This window comes from Alligator sinensis, unplaced genomic scaffold (genome assembly GCF_000455745.1).
Source record: "Alligator sinensis unplaced genomic scaffold, ASM45574v1 scaffold173_3, whole genome shotgun sequence".
NCBI lineage: Eukaryota > Metazoa > Chordata > Crocodylia > Alligatoridae > Alligator > Alligator sinensis.
Window position 1 is genome coordinate 855,433 of NW_005842076.1, and position 10,054 is coordinate 865,486.

The window sequence follows — 10,054 nt, forward strand, 5'->3', positions numbered from 1 at the left end:
CTCGCATTAAGTTTCCTTTATGTCAGACTATCTGTATAAAGGAATCCAGGAGCACATATGAAAGATACTGCTGGTGTTACCGACAGAGGGCTTAATGTACATGAGAACTGGGCCCTTAACATAGGCAGGCTCTTTCTATGAGAAAGGTGCTGTTCAAGGAATCTGAAGAGGGTGCATTGAAAAGTATTGGAAGTTGTAAAGCTCTGTGGCTGGCTAATATTTCCACAGTGCATGTGGCTCCACTAATAATGGCACAGGAATTTTTCCATTACCAAGAAGCAGTGGTTTGTGAAAAAAGAAGCTTAATGCAGCAAATAAGTGGTGGGGATGGAGCCAACGTAAAACTCCTCCATAGAGAGGTTTGGTAAACCTCTATTCTTAGCACACCCAATGAAGCACATCTTAGGTAGAGGAGCAGCTGGAAACTCAGTGAGTAGCTTTATGGATAAACCCAAGTTTGGGAATGACCACAGCAATTTTGTACCTGAAGTCACTGGAGTTTCTGAACACAGCAGACTTTCAAATGCAACCTCAAATTTACAGGCTCTAAATGAAAGTCCAAATTTTCAGGTCCACAATTTTAGATTTTTACTTGTTTGCATATCCTGCAAAATAGGATTTGCGCTAGCAAAGAGCACCGCACATCAGACTTTGGGATCTCTAATCTACTGGATGCTAAAATCTGGGCTTGGTGGAATGCAAACATTTGGACACCGATATTTGGATTAGTAGTGGCTGTCAGAAACAATTTTGGCCATGGAAGTGTTTGAGGGGGAGGGTTATGCTTTTTATTGTTCATATCTGAGTGTTTGGATCATTGTGAATCTCAGAACTCAGTCTCGGTGGAATCTATCTGTACCATTTGAAAAATGGTGCAGCTCCCATGTATGCTTATGTCCAGTATGCAGTTACAATAAAGGAGGGTGGATGATGCATTTGGAATATACATGTTTAAACCCTTTTGACCCAAATCAGTCAAAATAATACTGCCTCAATTCATACCTGTGTCTCTGTCATACTAGATACCTACAACATGTACCACCAGAATATTTAAGTATCATTCAGTAGTTAAGAAAAAGACAACATGCCCACCCTAGGCTCTAATCTCAACTATCTTCCTTTTTCACAATGGGTTAAACACTGTTTCAGAAGAAGCAGCAGAAGGATGGATTTGCCCTCTTAGTATGTGCTAGTGGGCCAGTGGGTGGAGAAACTGAGGCCATAACTCTAGAGAAGCTTCCTGAGTAAATATGGATTGGGGGAAAGGGGCATAACAGAGGAAGAGAAATCAGTTTTATGAAAGAGCAAATGATGGATGGCTGAATGCCAATAGAGGGCAATAAACATGTTTGCACAGTTGTAACTATTAAAGGTTATTTTACTTTTAATTCTTTGTGGTAGTTGCTCTTATTCCTTACTTACAGAACCCTTGATTTTCACTTGCTAGATGCTTGGATGCGCTTGTCATACCCAGAAAGGTGATTTCAGTTCTTGGATGCCAGGAAACCTTTCCAGTGATCAAAACACAGCTGCACAGGCTTGCTTGATCTGTTAATGGGTGCCACAACTCTGGGGTATAGCTGTCTATACCTGTGAAAATAGATATAATTAGTATAACAGATATCATATGTATATGCAAATCCAGTAGGTAAAAATGACTTGTAATAAGACAAGGTTTTCATTTGCCAAACCTAATCAAAGTATCTGAGTAGCATAATCAAACACATATGACCTACATTTGAAACACTACTACTATAGTGACTCCAATGCACTCTTTTCTATTTTGTTTTACATTTGGTCTTTTTTTACAGTGTTTTTTAAATGTTTTTCATTTTTTAAAAACAGGTTATTTTAACTACATGTTCTCAGTCCATGTCTGTCCCTGAGGCTGAAATTTATAACACGGTTTCCATTTCTTTCCAGAAGTGGGCACAACATAATTCACAGGCCTACATGAATTGTCACTCACTGGACACAGCTCAGGTTTTAAGGCAATAAAAAGAGTAAACTGCTGTGTGTTTTATACAAATAGTTTTCAGTACATGGCAGGGAGCAGAATATTTTCTTGCTGGTTTTTCTGTTCATTACTAAAATGTATACACTCAGCATCAGTAATATTCAGAGAGTCAAAGGACAATTTCAGTGTGTCCTCTTATATTAGGATAGTTAGTATTACAATTATATCTTCTTGCCCTGGTCTTTTTTTCTCCTTTTTCATCTGGTCAGAATAGATCCTCATTAACTTCCTTCTTATCAAAGACATTGAGCACATGCTTAAACTTTAGCAACATAAATAGTCACACTGAAGTCAATGGGAACCCTCACATGCTTAAAGATAAGCACCTGCTGGAGTTCTTTTTTGAATGTATTGAACTCCTGATTGAATGCCTACTGAGGTTAATAGGAACTGTTCCTTTTACATCAGTGGTCTTTGGATCAGGCCTTAAAATTTAGCATGTGAATAATGATGTTAGATGCTCAACATTATTTGTAGTCCACCAAAGCTTTGTTTAGACTAAGTATATCTTCTTGGAGTACAAGAAATGAAAATATAAGTGCTTTACTTAATGTTTGATGACTTCCTCCACAATAGCTATGTTGGAATTTTTCATTTTATTTCTTTCCATAGGTTCTGAGTAAAGATATTATTAAGGCTTTCATCATTAGCTTACATAGTTAGGTATTTTATCAGAGTGCATACAGGTGGGTGCAAAGTCCTAATTAAATTAGCCCAAAAATCAGAAGGATCGTTTACTATAACTTTGAGCAATTATTGGGAGATCCTCAAGAGAGCTCTTTCCATATAGGACTATATTGAATGAAATAGTTATGCAGATTGAATCACTTTTGAAATTCCAACCTTTGGAAAATAATGGCTTATGTATCATCACACTATGCATAATAAGAACACATCAGACAGACAGCTATAGCTGTTACAGACAGCTAGCTATAGCTGTTATCTAATTAGATAGATTAGCTGACAATTATTGAAAGGATTTTATCCTACAAAATTTATTAATGCAAAGGAGGTATATCCAAAATATGCTGCTGATGATGCAGTTTTATTTTTATTATTAAGAACACTTTTAGAATTATGAAATCCTCATTTATAATGAACAATATAGGGAAGGAGATAAAAGAATCAGTTGAGTTCAGACAAATAGATCCCAGCCTTCTCCCCCATGTAATCTGAAGTGACTGTGAAGGATTTGGGAGCTTCTGAATAGAAAATTGTGACAGATTTTTGTATAAACTATTGTGTTTTCTGGGATAAAAGATTGACACCTATGGTAGTTAAAACTTGAACAGAAGTGCCCCTCTGAGTCATTTATCACTCATTGTTGCTTTTGACTCATTATGGATTTGATTCTTTGCCCGCAGAAGTCAATAGTGGGGCTTTTATTTATTTCAGTGGTGCAAAAACCAGGGCTCTATTTATTCATGACCCGCAGGGCCCAGTTTTGTGAGGTATTGAGAGCTTCTCCTGATGTAAATGGGAGTCAAAGGGAAGTGAAAGAAATATGTAAATCCTGTTTGAACTGAGACTGTTAAGTAAGAACATTCTTTGTCTGTGCTAGGTATTTTCAAATTATCTTATCAACTTGTGTACCTAAGGCCACAATTCCTGGTGAGAGAAATGAATATAAATCTAAAGTGCTGGAAATATGTTGCCAATGCTCTTTATTGAATAATTATTTTTGATGGCGTGAACAATTAACACCAACTAGATGATGACCTAATGACAATTTCAGTGACAATACTACTCAGCTTTTCCAGTTTGCTTATTTTTGAGCCTAAAAACCTTGACAATCTCTCATAGCAGGAATATTTTAAATAGAAACATACAAATTAAAGTGCCTGCCAGATGCATGGAGGGCTTTACTCAGCTGCTGCTGAAGTCAATGACAAAGTTTCATTGACTCCAGTGATATAAGAGCTAGCCTCCACTGTACTTGTACACTACTTTGTGGTAATGTGGCAAACTTTTTAATGACTAGTTAATAAATGTTTCCAATACATATTTCTTGAGGAAGAGTCAGTGGAACCCCTGTGGGGTCAGGCCAACTCTCAAGATCTCAATATTGCACTGTTAGACAGGAAGGTGTGACACAATTGCATATACAAACACACAAATCAATTAGGTGCGTACACACACACACTACCAACTCAGGTACATACACATCCAAACCAGCCTAGGCACATGCATACCTATCACCAATTCAAGCACATACACCCCAAAAGTTAGACACAGATCACTAATTCGTATATCATGCACACAATGACATCTCTCTCTCTCTCTCTCTCTCTCTCTCTATATATATATATATATATATACACACACATACACACAACCCACCTACACATACACACAGGTAAGTTCCTAACTTGGATGGTACAGTGTGTGTGTGTGTGTGCTTGGGGTACCTGGGATACTTGGGGGAAGGTTAAGGTGAGCAAGAGAGAGCTAAAGTATAGAGAGTGAAAGTTGCCAGAACCAGTGGACTAGAGGGAAGGTGACTGAGGCTTGGGTTTACTTAAGATCAAGTGGTCCCAGGGTTACTCAAGGTCACTGGTGCACCAGGGGGGAAGGAAGCCTGGTGGCAAGGAGGGGACAGCCAGGAAAGAGAGAGAGACAGAAACCTGGGAGCTTGGGGCTGGAAACTGAGGCAGACAGCTGAGATATTGTGGGAGGTGGGGAGGCAGATAAGTAGTGGCAAGGAGGAGACAGCCAGGAAAGAAACTGAGGCAGAAACCTGGTTGCTCAGGGGAAAAGGAAAAGGCACTGGGGATAAGACAGTGGCAAAGAAACAGGGGGTTTGGAGGCAGAGAGGCGCTCAGGACAGGTGTTGGAGGTGGCAGCGAGCCAGAAGCAGGAGAGGGAGAAATGAGACAGAAGTTAGAGGAGCGAGGAGCAGGGCCAAACCACAGTAAAGCAAAACCCAGCCCAGGGGTCCAAATAACAGGTTTATTAAACAGACAACATGCTACACAGCCCCATGAAGTTATTGGTTCACACATGCACACACAATGGCAGCAGGAGAAAGGGACTCAGTGGAAGGTCTGGAGTCCAGGTAGGGAAGAGAAGCAGAGTCCAAGTCCTTGGTTGAAGAGAGGGTGGGGGGTGATAGCTACCTATCCGGGCTGGAAAGGGGTCTTTGTCCAGCAGGTGTTGTCCAGAGGGGGGTCGCCAGCAGGGCCTCTGAGTGGATAGGTGGTGTGGCATGGTGCTGGTCCAAATGGAGAGGGCGTCCCAAGGAGTCAGTCTTCACTACCCCTTTTATGGGGCAGACTACCTCTGATCTCCTATGGGGAGGGCCTGTCCAGGCAAGGTCAGTCCTATTCCAGAGGGCTCCCGGCGTTCTTACTGAGCATGAGCAGCCTGGCACAATGGTGGGTTGCCTCATCTTTTGTGTCTTGAATGCTGGGGGTGGTTCCAAGGGCTGGGTCGTTGGTCCAAGTATTGATGTTTATGGTTCGGTCATTTAGAGGGAGCTATTTTAAACCTACTGCCACTGTCTCTCAAGCACCCTCATTCATCCCCATTCATTCAGGAACCAAGTTACATAGGAGGGGTAGGTGTGAGTCATGGGTTACACAACCATGCCTGGGGACAGGACAGAGACTTGACAAACAAAATGGAAACTTGACATGACTTATGCTAACTTACATATGTAGGCCTAAGTCATATAGTACCAGTAAAACAGTAATATAGAATAGTAAAAAGCAATATAAACATAATAATTATACAATATAAAGGAGAAAAAAACAAAACTAATACAACTTGCTACCAAAATAAAATGCTGAAGCTTATCCTATGTCTTAGCTCACTTATACTTATCTTTAGGGACTAGAGAGGGAGAGACAAAGTTAGAAATGGTTGGGGAAGGGGAGAGAATACATTTTAAAGGAAAAAAAGAAAAACGGGGTTTTGCTACAGAAGAAATGTGAACATGTGTCTGTTTTATTCTTTATCGTGTTTCAGAAAAATTTTCATGGGACACAGCAGGGCTTAAGCTCATGCCTAAAATTAAGGAAATTCTTAAATAACAGTTGGCATCTAGATGCTCCTTTGAATCAGGAACTAAATCAAGATAAAATCTAGCTCAGGGGTGCCAATCTCCTAGGGGTGCCTAGGTAACAGCTGCAACTGGTTTGGTGGTGATGGCAGGGATCTATGGGTGGAAGCACAGATCCACATTCAGGAAGTGATGTGCATTTGGGTGGCAGTGACGGGAGCCTAGGGCCACCAGCAGTAGGGCAAGTAAGGGCAAACCTCGCCTGCCCCTCTGCCATCAATGGCTGTGTCCACTGGGGCTCAAGGAACCCAAATTCTGTGGTAGGCCACATTCCACTAGCCTTGCCTTCAGTTCCCAATACTACCCCAGATTACCAGTGGGCTGAATAGAATGGTTCTGCAAGCCATGTTTGACATCCCTGTTCTAGCTCTCAACCACAGCAGCTGTAAACTCACAGAGGCCCACTGACATCAACTATTGAGTCCAATGGGCCTGTGATAATTTACAGCACTTGAAGACCTACACTAAAGTAATTAGAAACAAATAAGGCTCAGATTCAGCAAAACACTTAAGCATATACTGGGATTTATGGCTATGTCTATGTGCCAATGACTTTAAGTGCATGCTTAAGAATTTTACCAAATTGTCTTTTAAGGCTGGGGACAGAAATTACAAATAAACTGGTATAAGTGATCAAAAATCAGTTTAGATCTGTAACACAACAGAAGTGCACATAAACAGCTTTCAAAATAGCTGAAATTGGTTTAAGATAAACATGGATGAATGCAGTATCAGAATTAACTAACTTAGGTTAAATTGGTTTATTGGACTTCTGCCACAGATGCCCTCCAGATTCGAGTTCACTTGCAGACTCCCAGCATCCCAGGATCCTTTGCACCTCCACCCTTCCAGCATGGGTGGGCTAGCCTTGGGTCAAGCTGTCTGCTCCAGCTGAGCAGGGAGGTGTGCTTTAAAGTCCCCTGGCTTCTGGCCTGGGCCACTAAAGGCGTGTGTCTGCATTTCTGGAATCAAAAGTGAATGTCTGTTCACTTGCTTATTGGTTCAGTCTATGCAGCTTAGGCCACCTGAGAAGATTGAATCGATTAAACCACGGGCTTTTTGACTGTCTGTACTTAGCCTAAAAGTAAAAGGAGAGAATGGTTTAGAAAATGGGGAAGTAATGAGCAAAACAGATTAGTAGTGTTTTGGGAGGGGGGGAATACTTAATCAGGTCACTGAGCACAGCTAAGTCCTCAGAGTTGCTTATTCTGATCTAACACATTCAGTATTATCCTATGAACTTTAAAGTGTCTTGCAACCTATGAATTCACTTACGAATCTGCTCTTTCAGATGCTCACAGTCAACCAGTGCTGATGGTAATGGGTTTTACCAGAAAAAAATCACACTTACACTGTTATTTCATTGCTATTACAGTCTGATGTCTCTGTAATAGGGAGCTCAGTGCAGCTCTTAAAATGATAACACACATATCTGCCTCAATAATGCTTAAAATGACTGATGTTTTGGTGTGCTGTTAACAGGATTTACTAACCACAAGCCCTCTTGAAAAATGAGGAAGAAGATACATATAGTTAAAAAGCTAGATGAAATACTAATTGATATATATTTAATATCTCTTGGTAAAAAGCTTTTAGAGTAACAAAAATACTCATTCACTGTTACATTATTCTGTGAAAAATCAGCAGTGTTACACTAGCATATAATTAGAGCAGTGTTTTTCAACCTGTGTTCTGGGGACCCCTGGGGGGTCCACAGACTATGTCTAAGGGGTCCACTAAAGATGACTATGATCAATCAAAAGTATGTCAATACCCACACTTACAACTCAAAGGGGTCCACACCTTCATTCAAAAGAGTTCTGCACTTCCATTTGAAATTTTTTACAGATCCATCCGCAAGTGAAAAAAAGTTGAAAACCACTGAACTAGATCAAGAAAGGAGAGAATCATGTTCTGCACCTTTTTGTTAAAGAGTGATAGCCGAGGCAGAAACCATAATCCTGTCTCGTACATTAACAAACAGAGTGTATGCATAGTCTATAACAAAAAGCATAAGTTATCAGCTTTTCAAGACAATCATTTGTTTTTCTACATACATTTCAAAATAGCTGACAAGATCTTGACCATTTGTAAGAATCCCCAAGTCATACACCAGTAGGATAAAAATCTTTTTTGTTATAAAAATGGGATGAGGGGGGAGGGAAAGGAAAGGTTTGTTAAGTTTGGTACACTATTAAAATGTTTAATCATAGCCTAGAGCTAAAGCAAGTATTATGTCTGAGGCTCCTACTTGTCAGAGTGCCTGGAAAGTACGTAACAATTTTTTTTTGTTTTCCTTTTGAAAGAGATGCACCAAGTCACTAAAATGTAGACCCATTGCTATGAATGAAGTTGTGGAAGCAGATAGAGTAAAATGTATACAAGGTGGGAAGGAAGGAATACAAAAAGTGAATTTAAAACTCAGTTTTACTCCAAGTACAGATAATTTACATTTTCTTCTTGTCATACTCATCCAAAATATTCCATGTCGTAGTGAATGGTATAAGGGAAATGGGCTATAGAGGTGGTAAGGTGAGAGTCGCTGAAAGAAATTTGAATACTTTGGTGATTTGCTTAAAGCAATGTTAGGGAAGGTAAGAGGGACAGTGATGTTCAACCTGCAGGCCAGTCTGAGAGTGGTGGGAACCCATGCTTTGGACACATGTCTTGAATGAAAGTCGGAAATCCTTGTTCTGTTTTTGGCTGTGGTTACAGATGCTTTACCAGACAGTACACAGGGCTCACTGGTTTTGTCTGCAGCATTCAAAAATACTTTTTCTTTTGTGAGATAGTCTGTATATTTACATCAGACATTAGGCCAACTGAATGACTTGCTTGAAAGGATAAATATGTTCAAGATAGTTTACTAGGGATGTCTTAATCTGGCAAGTAGATATGAATTGACTGTAGTCATCTGCTGTGGTTGGATACAATCACTTCACGCAATCTGACATATTTAGTGCAGTAGTAAAAAATCCTGCTTAATGAAAATGAGGATAACAACAATAGCAGCAACAATGGCAATTCCTTTTTGTCAGAAATTTCCTTGGCATGTGAAAGGAGAAAACTTAGGATTTCTTTATATGGCAGACTGCAGTGCACCATAGAGATACCTGAACTTTAAACGAGGTTCCGGAATTAGTCTAGTCACAGCTGCACAGAGCTCCTTGCAGACTAATTTACCCTGCTAAGTCCCAAATAATAATCAAATGTAATCCTTCTATTTTTAGAAACTATTAACTCCCTCTTTTTTTTGTAATTGTCTTTAATGGCTCCATATACACTGAGAATTGCTTCCATGGACCAAACAGTCTAGAATACTGTGAGAAACTTGCACGCACCATATAAAGCATATGATTCCATGATTCATTAAGCCTAATTTATTGCATGTGTAATTAGGTACCTCTGAGTTAAACCCAGGTCTCCAGAGATAATAATACTTAGAACTTATATAGGGCTTTTCATCTTCAAAGTGCTGCACAAACATTAGCTAATTAACAACATAATAAGACATGAAAGGCCAGTGTACTTACCCACTGTGCTGTCTAGTCCTTGTATAATTCAGATTCTGAAGTTTTTAAATGTAAGAACCAATTTTTTGCGGGGGGGGGGGGCGGGGGTCAGGGGGGGGGGGGTACTTGTATTTTTTTCCATCAAAACTCGTAAGTTTTGTGCAAGCAAAATTAAAAGGTGGTAATGGAATCCTCAGAGTGATTCTCTTCTCTGCTAGTATTTATTGCTTTTGATGAACAGTAGAAAGATATAACTACTCATCAGTGAAAGAAAGTCTGTACAGTTCAAGCTACTACGCTAACTAACTCTTATAGACTTTATTCTGTCCGTGGTTCCTGTTGGAACTCTGTGAGCCTCTGAGCTTGGAAAACACTATGATCATTCCTGAGGTTTCCTTGAGAATAAACTGCACATGGCTTCCTGGTGTGACCTATGCCCACCTCCTTCCTAGGGCAAGCTTATTA